Source organism: Sebastes umbrosus, chromosome 10 (genome assembly GCF_015220745.1).
Source record: "Sebastes umbrosus isolate fSebUmb1 chromosome 10, fSebUmb1.pri, whole genome shotgun sequence".
NCBI lineage: Eukaryota > Metazoa > Chordata > Actinopteri > Perciformes > Sebastidae > Sebastes > Sebastes umbrosus.
In genome coordinates, this window is record NC_051278.1 from 20,225,289 (window position 1) to 20,240,185 (window position 14,897).

Here is a 14,897-nt window from a genome sequence, read left to right on the forward strand (position 1 = left end):
TGTGCTGCCCGCCCACACATACAGCGCAGGTCTGTCTGCATGTCTACCTTTAAGCACCCAAATTGACTCTGTTTATCTCTTTGCACTATACAATCAGGTTAAGTGCTGATAAATATCCTCCTCCTTCATCAGCCCTCTTAAGAAAACCACATCTGGTCTTGGTTGTTAGACTCTTATTAGCTCTTCATGCAGGACTAATCAGAGCCATCCCAGCCAGGCTTACGGGATAATGTAGGATCATACTGTTTTGATGGACTGGGAAATAGTTAATCACGTCTCATTACCTCTTGAGGGGACAATGACAGGCACGGCGATATCTGCACTAAACCAAAACCAAAATCTATAAGAGGTTAGAGGTCATATATTTGACACAAATACACTACGTTACTATAGCAGCATATGTTTTATTACTGCGCAGGTCATTAACATGTTCAAAATCCATTTAGGACTAAACTTTGTTGCTTTAGGAACAAGACTAATTGGGTATCCACATAAAAAGTGTGACGTGAGCAGCGCTTAAGTGCTACTGTAGTGCTCAATCCGTTCAATCCACACTGACTCCTGACCTCCATTTGGCCGTCTCTGTCCTCAGAAAAAGCTGTCAGCAGCTCATGAGGTGCTGAAAGGAAAGCGGCCGACCAAACCGTCTTCACCTGGCTGACAGACAGCACCAATTTAAAAATAGTTTTCAGGAAGGTTCGATGAGGAGTATAGACCCTTTTACAAACGACATCATAAAAAATATGCTATACATGTTAGCAACGGAAGTGGCGTTTTGCCCCAGCCATCCAGACGAGTTTGGATGGCTGGGGCCAAAGTAGTGGACCAATCGACTACTTAAAACTTTTGTACTGAACCGAATGACACCAGCAGTGACCTGCTGAGTGCTATACTGCACTCTCATGTATTCAGAATGAAAAATGTACGTATCATGTATTGTATGTAATATCATAGTAAACAACATGAACAATCACTGTCACTGGTATTTTTCATTGTCGTTGAATAATAAAAAGAAAGTGCATAATATAGTCATTATTTCCAGTATATTTGCTGGATGACATGTGAGTCCTGAGTGGTGAGGAATAAACATCTATCTAGCCAAGCTGAGCGGTCTATTCCAGTTACCCATGACTGGCAACACAACACAATAAATATACACACGATTCCAGGTTTTTAAAATTGACAAGCTGTTTATCATATCCCTCTGGGTGATAAACAGAGAGAAGGGAGTGGAAAAGTTAGACAGGAAGAGGAAAAACAATGGAGAATGTAAGTTATTCTCACTCTACAATGTATTCAGTCTGTCTTTTTCCCATTCATAACAGACTTTATATGAAGATGCAATCTTTAAAAGCCAGTGTAGATGACACTTTCACTTTATTTTCCATCAATGTGGAGAAACTCAGAAACTTATCTTTTTGGTATAATTTTTTTAAACAGGAAGGCCAAGAGCAGTCTCCTTTCTTCAATATCTCAAAACAAGTTTCTTGCTTCAGTGTAAAATCTGACCGTATGGTTCTTGATCAAATAATCCCCAACAGCACCCATCCTTTAGATACAGATTTAGAGATTTGATTATATAAAGATTAAAAAAAGCTCCAAGCTCAGTTAATTAAAAAAGTAGATGAGATATAAAATCCCCAAAGTAGATATATCTGCCTCCAAATTGCTTCTGAGTCTCAAATATGGAATTAAAATACAAGCAGATTTGCATTTGTTTTTTAAGTTAAATCAGGCCCATGTATATACTGCCAAGAGAGATAGGAATGTCTGGAATAGAAAGACAAATATACAACAAAAGTCCCAGGCCAGATTCATATCCAGGCATGTGACATTCCCTATAGCCAAGCAGGATGCATCAGAACCAACTATACTGTACATTTATCAATGAATGAAATACTAATGAATGAATCAGCTTCAAACTAACTCTGAATTGGAGGCTAGTCCCCTGATAAAAGAGTATTCTGGTCATTTTTACGCTATCAACATGCATCTCCAGTCAGCTGAGAGTTCCTCTCCAATGGACCCTCAAAGGCTAAAGCAAGACACTTTGCAGCACAACCTGCATCTTGTTTTGTGCATCCAAATTTTCATCCAATGTTCAAATGATCCATTGCCACTTTTCTCCCACCTGGCATAACATCCACTGATATAGGCAGTCAGAGATATTTAAAGGTGCTAAATGCGAGATTGGGAGCATTTTTATTGCCTATGCACGGCTCTCAACCTGGCGACAGTAGAGCCGGCGGCTCACAGCTAACAGAGCAAACGAATGCAACAGTGTTGACAGAGGAAATGGTGTTAACTTGGAGGGGAACCAGAGGCTGGGTGCTACGCTTCTGCAATGGCGCCGTCGGTCGGGACGACTTTATCAGCTGTATCCACCATATGGGAGCATTGCCGAGTACCAGCCGTGAGCGAGCCAGTGGGGCACGCTCACATGCACGAACATGTACTAAAAGCATGCGCGGCCGTCCCGGCTATGTCAACAAAGCAAGGAGAAGCTCGAAATACAACAAACACGGAGCAACAGTGGCTTCACTCTCTGCTCAGGTAGACATTACTCCTCTATATCTTTACATAGCAAATTGTTGTTTGCTGTTATATTCATGGTCTGGATATCGTATGGAATACCTTTAAAAAAATCAAAATGATCACTGAAGCCAACTACTCTAACTAAAGATAAGTATGCTTATTAATTTATATTTTAATTTAAAAATTAAACGCACATAGTGAATAAATCACTTGAGGTGATGCAACAAAATCCCATCCTCCGCTTCTTCAAACACAACAAAATTGCAAATGAAAATCTGGCTGTAATCAAAACAAGGAAGTTTGCTTCGTGAGAAAAATAAACTTCCTTGTTCTTGTTACAGCAAGAATAAACAAAAGGGCATACAGTATGTGAGCAATATTAAAATCACACCAAATGGTCTATAATAACTTATATGTTGTAATAATTGTTTGACTACTTGTTTAAACAAGTGTAGGCTAACTTGAATGGATGGATGGATGAATAGATAAATAAACACATAAATGAATATCATCTGTGAATAGAGCTGACTGAAAGTCTATTTTAAAGCTAAGGCCTGTAAAGTAAGCAGAGTACTGTACGTTTTCACATCTCTCAGGTAACTCTATAACAAAGCTGCACTTTGGCTGCCCCTTTCTTAGATCCATTCTCCTGAAAAGCAGTAAATGCCATGTGTGTGTTTTGGTTTTCATCACTTAGTGGGGACCGTGGCCCGTCAGCACAGTCCCTGCATGGGGACCGAAAACTTTGCGAGGACCAAAATCTTGGTCGATCAAAAAATAACCTTGATAAAAAGGGTAAAGACATGTTTTGTGTATGTACACAGGACATGTGTGTGTGTGTGCGCATTAGTACAACTTTGCCACCGTGCCAGGATCCTGATGTGTTTATGATTACACCTCTGTGTTATTGGTTCTGCATCGAGGATTGCCAAGATAGTGCCACCTGGGAGGACTGACACAGCCTGTAGCGCAGGTGCAAATTACATCTGGGAGGGACAATGCCCACAAAGAAAAAGCAGAGACAAAAATGGAGACAGAAGGAAAGGCAGACATTGACTCAGACACCAACATACCCATATATAGATGCACAGTTGTCATGTCTTTCTGATGCAACTTAAAATGTTTAGTATAATAAATTTAAATTCTGGAGGAAGTATGGAATCAAAATGACCACTTCTGATTAGTGACATGTCTACACTGCAGATGTGTATTATATAGGCCTTTTCCACACACAAAATTGAAATGCCCTCAAAAGACCTTAATCATTTTAAGCTTGAAGATTCTTTCTCGACCTTGGGAACTGCTAACCTGACCCTGTCTGATGGTTTGTTTCACAGAACAATCTGTGAAGCTGTCATTGGAAACTGTTTGGAAAAGGGCAGGCACTTTCAAAAAATACTTGGCAGGTGATTGGATGAACCATACGTAAATCAATCGTAAATCAATCTAATGAAAGCGAAACTAACTGAAGGCCAAAAACATCGCCTTCATTGTTATTCTTTGCTCTTCTTTCAATGAAGAAATAAACTCCAGTTCTGATATAACTGATGCCACTGCAGCATCTACGCTAACCTCTTCAGGAGCTGTCATTGTTGTTTAGAATAAACAGTCGCCTGGATAATAAAAACAAAGTGCATAATATAGTCAATATGTCTAGTAAAATTGCTGGACAACAGCAAAATTGCATGACGATGACCTGTGAGTCCTGTGTGGTGAGGAATAAATATCTATTTAGGACTCAGGCAGAAATACGTCTATCTGAGCTGAGCGGTCTATTCCAGTTACCCATGACTGGCAACATAACATAATAAACATACACACGATTCCAGGTTTTTAAAATTGACAGGCTGTTTATCATATCCCTCTGGGTAATAAGAAGAGACAAGGGAGTGGAAAAGTTAGAGGTAGAGGGAAAAACAACGGAGTATGTAAATGACAAAATAGATTTTCATGTGTGACATTTGATACACAAATTCTTGCGTGATCTTCCAAGATTAGGAAACAGCAATTTAACAATAAACTCTCAATGCAAGGTCCAGCCTACTCGATGGCTGTGACCGGTATCACTTCCTACTTACTATATATGGCACTATATTCACTGTTACTGCCATTTTAGTGTGTAAATGTATCCAATATATAATATCCTCAAAATTTCCACAATGGAATAAAAAGGTAGTGTCCATGCTAACACTAACAGGAGAAAATGTATTATTATGATTAGTTATTATTGTCATTCATCACATTTTACAGCTGTTGTGCAACTCCACATCTGCTGATGATTATTAAGTGTCCAAAATCCCAATTTACTGCTCACTATTGAGAAAACTATTGTGAATTATATAGGGAGTGACCGAGTTAACAAGGGAGTGATTTCAGACACAGCTGTTGTTTCCGAAGCTTTCAACTAAATCTTGTGATGTTTTTCAGCTGATGGAGCTGCTCAGCTGTCGCGAAGATGGTTGAGTCTCCTGAATCAGCAGACATGGCCAACCGAGCCAGAAAGGCCTCCATCTTCAGCTTGACCTGTTCCTTCATTGCTGCTATCCACCAGTGGGTTCTTGGGTTGCTGCCACAACACAATTTCCATGTTTCCTGGATTCAAGAAAAATGTATTCGGAGTTTGGACCTTAAAAGGTGCAGTATGTAGGATTTGGCGGCATCTAGCGGTGAGGTTGCAGATCGCTACCAACTGAAACTTCTCCTGTGTGCCAAGCATGAGGGAGAACTATGGTGGCTGAATTGAAAACGTGCAAACACAAATAGCCCTATCTAGAGTTGTGGTTTGTCCGTTCTGGACTACTGTAGAAACATGGTGACAGGCTCCGTGAAGAGGACCCGCTCTGTATGTAGATATAACCGGCTCATTCTAAGGTAACTAAAACACAACAATTCATATTTTCAGGTGATTAAACTGTAAAGAAAATAAACTTATTATTATCATATTCCATTTCTGCCAATAGATCCCCCTAAATCAATGACTCAGTGAATCAATTATTATTATTATTAATTATATAGCACCTTTCAAATGAATCAAAGGCACTTCAAAGTGCTTTACAAGCAATTGACAAATAAATTTAAAAATGTCATAATGATCAAAATTTACTCAAAGTAGTAATATGTCGATAAAACAAATTGAGTAAAATAGAGTATTAAATAGTATAAATAATAAAACCACTAAAATTATAAAACACTACATGAAAGCCAGACTAAAAAGATGGGTTTTTAGTTTACATTTAAAAATATCAGTATTTTCAGCTCTTCTCAGATCCTCTGGAAGGCTGTTCCAGCGGCTTGGAGCGTAATGTCTGAAAGCAGCATCGCCAAATCTTTTTGTTCCGCTTTGTGGAACAACTAAAACAGAAGAACCAGAGGATCTGAGGGGTCTTTCTGGTTCATAAACCAAAAGCATTTCTGATAGATAGTCTGGTGTATGGCCATGCAGTGCCTTACAAACTAATAAAAGAATTTTAAAATCAATACGAAAACTAACAGGCAACCAGTGTAAGCACTTTAAAATAGATCTGTAAGTGCTAGGTGTAGTAATGTGTGCTCTCCTTTTGGTCTTGGTCAGTATTCGAACGGCAGAATTAGTTGTTGTTGATTTATTGTATACCTCGGTAGACCAGAAAGGAGAACGTTACAATATCTAGCCTGCTAGTTATAAAAACGTGAATCAGTCTCTCTGTGTGCTCAGAGAGAGAAAAATGCTACACACTGTTCCTTTAAGACCTTAAGGACAGTGGACACGAGCTTCAGTCAGACGTCCCGAGTTCACCCTCACTACATGGTTCCCCACAAACTCACTACAGCTCTGCTCCTCTCTTCATCTGAGCTTTTGCTAGGGTATTCCGAAACAAGGTACACCGATAAAGTACCTGTTAAAACATGGTATTTCTTAAGGGGAGTATTTTATTCCCCCACAACTTCACACAATCATGAAACTCCACCACAAATGATGGTGTTCAACTGATGGAACCAGCTATTGTCCTTGAAAGCCGTACATTGTCCAGGTGATCGAATTTAAATGAGCAACCAGTTAAGAATTGCATTGGAACAAAAGTTGCGTGAAGAACAGCGTTTAGAAGTTTGGCTGGTGTCAACTTCATAAATTGAAAGTTGTTTTTAACGTTGAACTCTGATCAAATTTAAATATTTATCTCCTTCTCTTTAACAAACAACACAAGCATTAGAATACAATATATTCCCCACTACTGTAAACAACAAACACTGAGCCAAGTTTCAAATCCATTAAATTATAAAGCTGCTAAATAGACTGTGTGTGTAAGTGTGTGTGTATGTGTCTGTATGTTTGTGTGTGTATGTGTCTTAAATGAACAGAATTCCATAAATAGGCAGGGTGAAATGTTTGTGTTCCTTATTAAAAAGATGAAGGGTCGTGACGTGCTGGCTGCTCACTTTAAATTGGGTTGGGTGAGGAACCAATTAGTGCTGCGCAGAACAGTTAAAATTCCCATCCCCTCCTGTGCCAATCATCATAATGCAATTTCAGCTGATAAATTAAGTCCAATTTACGGAGACAATTAAAGTAACTAAAATCAGAAACTAGGTTTAGCTCCCGTCTCTTCCACCCTCAGAGCTTCAGTTATAATATGTGTATATATTTCTTCCTTTTTTTTTGAGAAGAGAAATCAAATGAATAAACCTTTACCACAGCCACACTCTGTGATATGAGTCTTTGCACTATCCACTTACACAGACAGGGGAGCAAAGGGAGCAACAGACAGGGGGACACAGCTGAGGGAATCTCAATTGGATCCAGAATGGTTGCACTGGAGATGAGCAGCCACAGGTCAAGGTAACTGAACAATTCCAATAGCAAAGTAACTGTCTCTGTCTGCCGACTCTGAAGCTTATTTACACCATACAAAGGATCTAGATAAGAGACACAGTGAAGTGTGTGCGTGAGCTTGCAAAAGTGATAAAGGCAGGAAAGAGACGGATCCTATTAGAATGGAAAGCCGACAATGAAAAGGCAAGTGTTCAGGACTGATAATAAGAGCAATCAATACAAGTCTGAATGCTGGTTTGGAATCTCCACAGTAAGATAAAGCATCATTATCTGACAGTACGAGACAGCTAACCAGACCAAGTGACTACGACTCTTCAGACACTTCTTCATGGGTCAAAAAGGCAACTCCTCTACCTGTGTACTGGAGTGAATAGACCATTATAAATATGCAACTGCCGCTTGTATTTTTTTAGCCACACTAGCAGCGTGGCTGTGTGTGTGCCAGTGTCGGTCTGTTGGTCAGTCAGTCCACCGTAGATTGCCATGACATGTTGTACAGATATACATGGTGCCAAGAAGATGAACCTTAATGACTCAGGTGATCCCACAACTTTTTTTTCTAGCAAGTCAAGTAGGGATGTCAGGAGAACCAAGTCCATACCAAAATTCGGAAAATGTGACATACTCATTTTTCTACAGTACCGCAGGTACCGGGGATCAGGGCTCGAGATTATCAGTGTCCCGTCGTCCCGGGGCCGATAGAAAATTGTCCTGACAATGTTACTTTTTGAACAACAAAGAAAAGAAAGAAAAAAGCAGCACAGTCCTGTTCGGCTAAATATCAGAGCTAACAGCTAATGTACAGATGTTGCATTGAGTTACATTATGATGTGTTCAAGCTCTATTGGGTAAAAGGTAAATTATAACATTATCATGATGTGTTCAAATGTAATCTTGTAAAATTTAGTTTTTGGCAAGAAACTTGAGGCAGATCATCAGGAATTAATAATAAATTCACAAAAAAAAAAACAGTATACAAACAGTAATAAAGTACATGGGATTTATTATTTTGTTTTTAAAGTGGTATTGAATTGGGTATCACGAGTCATGGATTTTCACTGGTATTGGTATTGACTACTTCATTTCTGTTATCCCTAAGTAAAAGTTTTCATTTATCCAGGGAAATATCTCAACTTCTAATCAATAGATTAGCACACAATTTAGTAACGTCATTCATGTTCCCAGACGATGAATCATACTGACTTTGGTGATCCCCTGACTTTTCCTCAAGCGCCACCGTGAGGTTGACATTTTTGATTTTCCGTGAAAGGACTCAACAACTATTGGATGGATTGCCATTAAAGGGTGGGTCCATTATTTTAGTTTTTTTTTTTAGGTTTTTATATAATTTTGTAGCTTCCCATTGGTGTTCATTATGTATTCAAATCCTAACATTTAGATTTTGGTCAAAGTATGTATATACATGCACAGTATACTGTATATACAGTATTATAGTCAGTGTATCAATGTTACATACAGTTACTTATATGGCGGTTGGCATGCATTTTACTGCAGCTCACATGAACAATATCTTCCACTTAAATCGTCTTCACAGTCCTGAATGTTGAGCCTCTTTAAACTACTTCCTTTTTTTCTTATTTTGACATAGATGAATGAATAAGTTACACCACACTGGCTTTCTGTGAAGAAAACAAGCAGATTAAATCTGACTACATCCCCGCCTACCGCTGCTGTATCTCAAGAGGTCAAGAATAAAATTCAGGACTAGGCTCTAGCCTACTGTACCTGTTGATAATGCAAACTAAGCCCTTATTTGGCTTGATTTTCCTTTGAAAACTAAAAGGGGACTAAATATGGCCAAAAGTTGCTTCTTGCAGAAAGAAAGGGAGATGACCAGAATACAAATTTGGCAATTGGTGCTACATCATGTCTGTCCTAATCTACTGAGCCAAAGGGATTACAGGGGAGCAATGTCCCTGCATTTCGACCTGACATATTCACTGACTGCTACACTCAGTCTATCTGTCTGACACACTCTCTCTGCCCCTGTCTGACTGTAGGCAAGGCCTCATCTGTCAGGGGGGTGGATAGAGACAGAGAGAGACAGACAGACAGACAGACAGACTGACTGACTAAGCTAGCAGCTACAGTTGTCTGGGAACACTGAGTCCAATGATGACAACAGATTCTTATCATAGCCGCACAATGTTCTGGGAGTTGTATATCACAAAACGTCCCTGTTAAGGACCCATGGGCAAAAAAAAATGAAACTTTTCCCAGCCTCCATCTAAAATGTATTAGTATTGTAGAGCTGCAATCTTACTCTTCATAACCACAAATCCCTCCACAAGTATAAATATTGAAAAAGGAGCAGCTTTGGGCAACTGGGTTTAACACCGAAATGTCTGCATGGTTACCTGGTGGAAACACTACAAACACAGCTTTTGTAACTCATAAGAGTCATTTTGCAATTTTCGGTGCAGGATGGAACAAGTTAAAGAGGTCATTTGGATGTCAGATTATCTGCACTTGTAAAGATGAGAGAGTTCAGGTGCTCAACTTTATTTACCTAAATTAATTTACGAACCATTTTGCACCTTATTGCAGATCCATTCGTGCCTAAAGACATGTTGATTATTCATCAAACAGGGGCAACCACTTGGAAGCACTTTGCCTTTCATTTGATCAGTGAAGTGCACCGCTCTTCTTAATCTGTATGCGTTTAAGGAGGATTGTGAAAAAAAAAAAAAAATGGGAGATGCAAGTATGGTTGATGGCACATTCTGCTGGATTTATTAAAGTTCATGCAATTTGCAAAGGGTCAATTTTGTAGGGGAAATTGCCTGCCTTGAAAGCAGGCCCTGATATTTGCACGTACTGCACTGTATGTTAATGGAAGGAGGTGATGGGGAAGAGAGAATTTAATTTGTTCCAGGAAAATCCCAATGTGGCGAAAAAGGGGGCAGCATTGAATTAGTTCACGAACAATATTGTAACAAATACTTAGATAGATTATATATCTAACTATATTAATACAAACAAAGAGTGGACAGAGATGTGGCTGTGTGGTCAGCAAACTTGACCCACTAACGCACTATGGTGATGGCATACATCGCCAGCACTCAAAATATTGTTGCAACCGAGATCTCCCAGCTAGATGTTTGCTTGCTTCACCTTCACACTATGTATCACAGTCCTGAACGGCTGCACCCAAAACATGTCAGTCACTGATTTATAATATTAATTATGGCTACAAGTGGCAGCGCTGCTGAGCAGCACTCCGGTCGATTAGCATCATCTTTGATTTAACAGGGATTGTATCGACTTTAATCATCCCCTTACCATCTGCCTGACAGTGATGATTTATTTCTCGCTTTCCCTGCAGTGATTAAGTATTTTCAGTATTGTTCCTCTGACGGCTTTAATGAATGCCTGAGTGACTGAATTGTTAAGGTTGCCTCTGATAGCCATTGGTAAGTCTGACATATCTTATAGATGGGTTTCTGTGCAACATCATCACAGAGATGTGCAGCGCAACTAGTGGGCAGAAAGCACGGTATGTCTAGCAGAGCCGAGCTCCAAAGCAGAGATGATAAAGAGTTGTTGAGCAGTAAACTGCACCAACCGCAGAAAATGTTTAATATTCCGAGGGGATCGCATGCCTTTGCTAAAAACAGAAAGAGATTATGGATCCAGGCCTGGTGGGCAAAAGCATTCTAGTCACACAGCGCTAGCAAAGCAGCGGGTGGTCATGGCGAGCTGTCATGCTCCACAGTTCGATAAAAATGATCAACAACAGGATGATCTACCCACAATCTAAAGAAATATTTATATATATATTCAGCGACTATGTCTTAAAACTTAAAAGTGATGCAAGACTTCATTACGGTTCTAAATTGCCGTAACGTTACACGACTACAGCGCGTAGGGAAGACGTCTGGTAACGTATCGGGGCAGCCAGATCAGAAAAAGTGTATTGACTTTTGGCATTATGTTTGCAAAATCTATGTTGATTACAATGGTTGACTACGATCTTGTGAACGGCTGCCAAAGCGGTTTTGCCCGCAGAATGCGCACGCAGTAATGTTTGTATTAGGGCTGTCAAAGTTAACGCGATAATAACGTGTTAACTCAACTTGGGAATCTTAGGTTGTAGAGGGCTCAGTTTAAAGCAAGAGTGAAGATACTGGCATCATATGAAACTAGACCATAGAACTTAAGGATCCATTGGTACCAACCATGTCATACCAGCTTGTCGCGAAGGAGACTAAATAATGCTACAAACTTGCACTAAATTGTGGCGAGGAAAATCTGGCATGGCCATTAGGGGTAAATGCAGTACCTGTGAGGGTTGCTGGACAATATTTGTCATTGTTTTGTGTTATTAATTGATTTCCAGTAATAAATATCTACATACATTTGCATAAAGCAAGAATATTTGCTAGATATTAATATTAATAGAGTGTTAAATACCTGAAGAATCTCCCTTTAAGGTACATTTTGAACAGATAAAAAATGTGCAATTAATTTGCAATTAATCATGATTAACTATGGAAAAATATTTGAATTGATTGACAGCCCTAGTTTGTATACAAGAAACCAGTCTATAATGGTCCTGGATTATCACCAGGATCTGGCACGAGCACACAGATGAGGGATCTGGCATTGGCACATCCTCACATACGCTAAGCTTCGGCCAACGAGTGAGAGAAAAATCAAACTGAATTAAAATAGATGCCACCTGATCAAAGCACCTGGTACAAAGACGTCCATGATGACTGACGTCAGAAGAAATAGCTTAACGATCTGAATATAATGACAAAGATAAGCAAGAGGGACAGACAGCAGCCATCCATCCAAATCACAAGGCAAGACAATGAGCCCGTATTTATATTCAGAAACCTCCATAGGCCACACACAAACACACACACATACACACACACACACACACTCACACACACTCTCACACACAGAGAGCTTAATCAAGAGGCAGATTTGATTGCAGGACTTTCGAGAGAGGGACATCTGCACGTGATCAGATCGACCGTGGCGATGACTCGTGCTCAGCGTGTTGAACTGATGTGATGAGACTTTTGTTTTGCAGTAACACAAGTGGACACACTGATGAAGCATCAATCTCTTTTTGTCTTTTAAGATCAAACAGATGCCTTCCTCTGTGGACACTGAGCACAAACTACACAAATAAACAAAAACAAGCAAGTTAACATAACCCGCAATTACTCACCTATTACACATTGATCGTATAGATTAGAAGAAAACAAATTGACGCCCACGACAACACCTTTGAGAGCAATAGAAACTCAGACTGATTATTTGCTGGATTAGAGGCTTTAAATGACGACCACTAATCAAACATGCTTCAACATCTCAAGGCAAGCAGCGTGAACTCTGACCCCTGAGGAAATGGTTTGAGATTAGTGTCAGTAAGTAACTGAGTCGAGTCTGTGTGCAGTGTGTGATAATATCTCCATGATAACCTCCAGTCAGGCGTTTCTATTGGTGGCGAAAGGGTCTCGCCATGACCTTGACAGAGGAGCAGACATATTTCATTCCTCTATCCCTTTCTGTGACTGCATGCAAGAACTGCACGATTGTTTCCTTTTTGATTTACAGCCGTGGCAGGTATTCAGAGCCGACGGCTACACGATGAAAGAAACCCAAACTGAGAAACTATGCTGGTTTATATAAGTCAATACTGCCTGGTGTTTTCATAACTGAATTTTTGGGTATTTACTGTGAATTACACTAGCTTATGTAAAGTTTGCCATTGTCTTCAGCCATATTTACAGACACTAAAAAGCAGTTTTGACCAATTAGATGACATAAATGTAGTTTAAATGACATGTTTCTAGTGGGCTATCTACGCTCGACAGGGTTTAATTGGTGTCTACTCAGGACAAAAAGTGTGTGTGTTTGTGTGTAGTCAATTGTAACACAGAGATTAATTATGAATGTGTGCACATGTGGATTCCCCTTGGCAATATCTGGGTCATTTTAGGAGACAAGAAACACGCGCATTTGCCAGCAGCGAGGCCATTCACACAGCACATTTGCCCTCATTCAGCTGTGCTGCCATCAAAAGCCAGCCAAAGCCATCTGCCACCCTGCACCCTGCAGTGCCCAGGTAAGGTAGGATTGGTGCAGGCTTATCGTTTATTCCCAGACCGTGTGGGAACCTCTGATTTCAGAATTTCCATTTCTGAAACCTTTTTGTGCAGTGCGTCAAGTTCAATAAATATATTTGTTTCTTTTATTTACAGTGACAGTCTGGCAAAAAGCATTATGTTTCCCGAGATAGCGGGGACAGGGATGTGTCTGGATGTGAACGGCGTTTGTCACATTTCTATGCAAAACTGAACCTCAGGACACAATGAACAGGATGACTTCTGCATCCATCAGGCAGGAGTCCCTGTCTTGCATTCAAAACACTGCTAACACCGTGTCTTTCTCTCCCCTCTCTATTTCTGTTATTCCACTTGAAAACATTGATGACCTCAGATTATCGGTGTCAAATTTTGTCCTGCTATCACAGATGGGACTTTAAGATCTCTCCATCGTTTTGCTACGTCTTGGATTGCTATCAATCAAAGAGGTTTTCCGTGTGAGAAAGTTTATTTTAATTGGAGTTTTATTGGCCAGATTATTACTGTATGTGCTAAAGTACCGGAGAAGATTGAAAGCTAGATTTAAACACAGATCATGGGCTGTAAAGCATATTTTTGTGCTTTCAATGGGACATTTTCAAAATAGAGATAAAACACTTAATTTTATAAATTGATTAGTGGATCAACAGAAAATGAATTGACAAGTATTTCGATAGCTTAGTCTTCTATTATAGTTAACTGAAAACCTTTGTTTGACTGTTGGCTGAACAAAACAAACCATTAGATATTTGGAAAATTGTTTAGTAACTATTTTCTGACATTTTTATAGACCAATGCATCCGTTAATCTAGGAAATAATCTCCAGGTTAATTGATAATGAAAATAATTGTTACTTGCAGCTGTAGTTTATTGTAGGGATGCTCTCATTTATTATAAAAAATATGAACATCAAACGATGGGGTACCCAATATTATTACATTTATTTGTATTTATTTATTTTAATAATTACATGTTATATCTCCATATTGGTCAAATAAAAAGCTACAAATAATTAACTTTTCACACGCATTCTTTAACACAATAAAACAGCATTTGATACAATTGCTAAATGTTGTCTTTTGATTATAATTGTTAGGTGAACAACTACTTGAATTCTGTGCAATATTATGTATTTGTCAGACTAATAATAAAATATAATAATTTCTTATATTTCATTTGAGCTAAAAGTTAGTTTTTTGGTACAAATTACACATTACTTATCTACATACTACTATTTATTTCTTTGCACTGTTTGTATTGTTTACACTTAAGGAACACTTGTATATAGATGTTTTTATTTTATTGTTGTTATATATAATGTATATACATAAACATATATATATACATATATATATAATATTTATATATACACCTATTTTTTCACTACTTGTGTACATCACAGTCCTGAATATTCCTTACCTATTTGT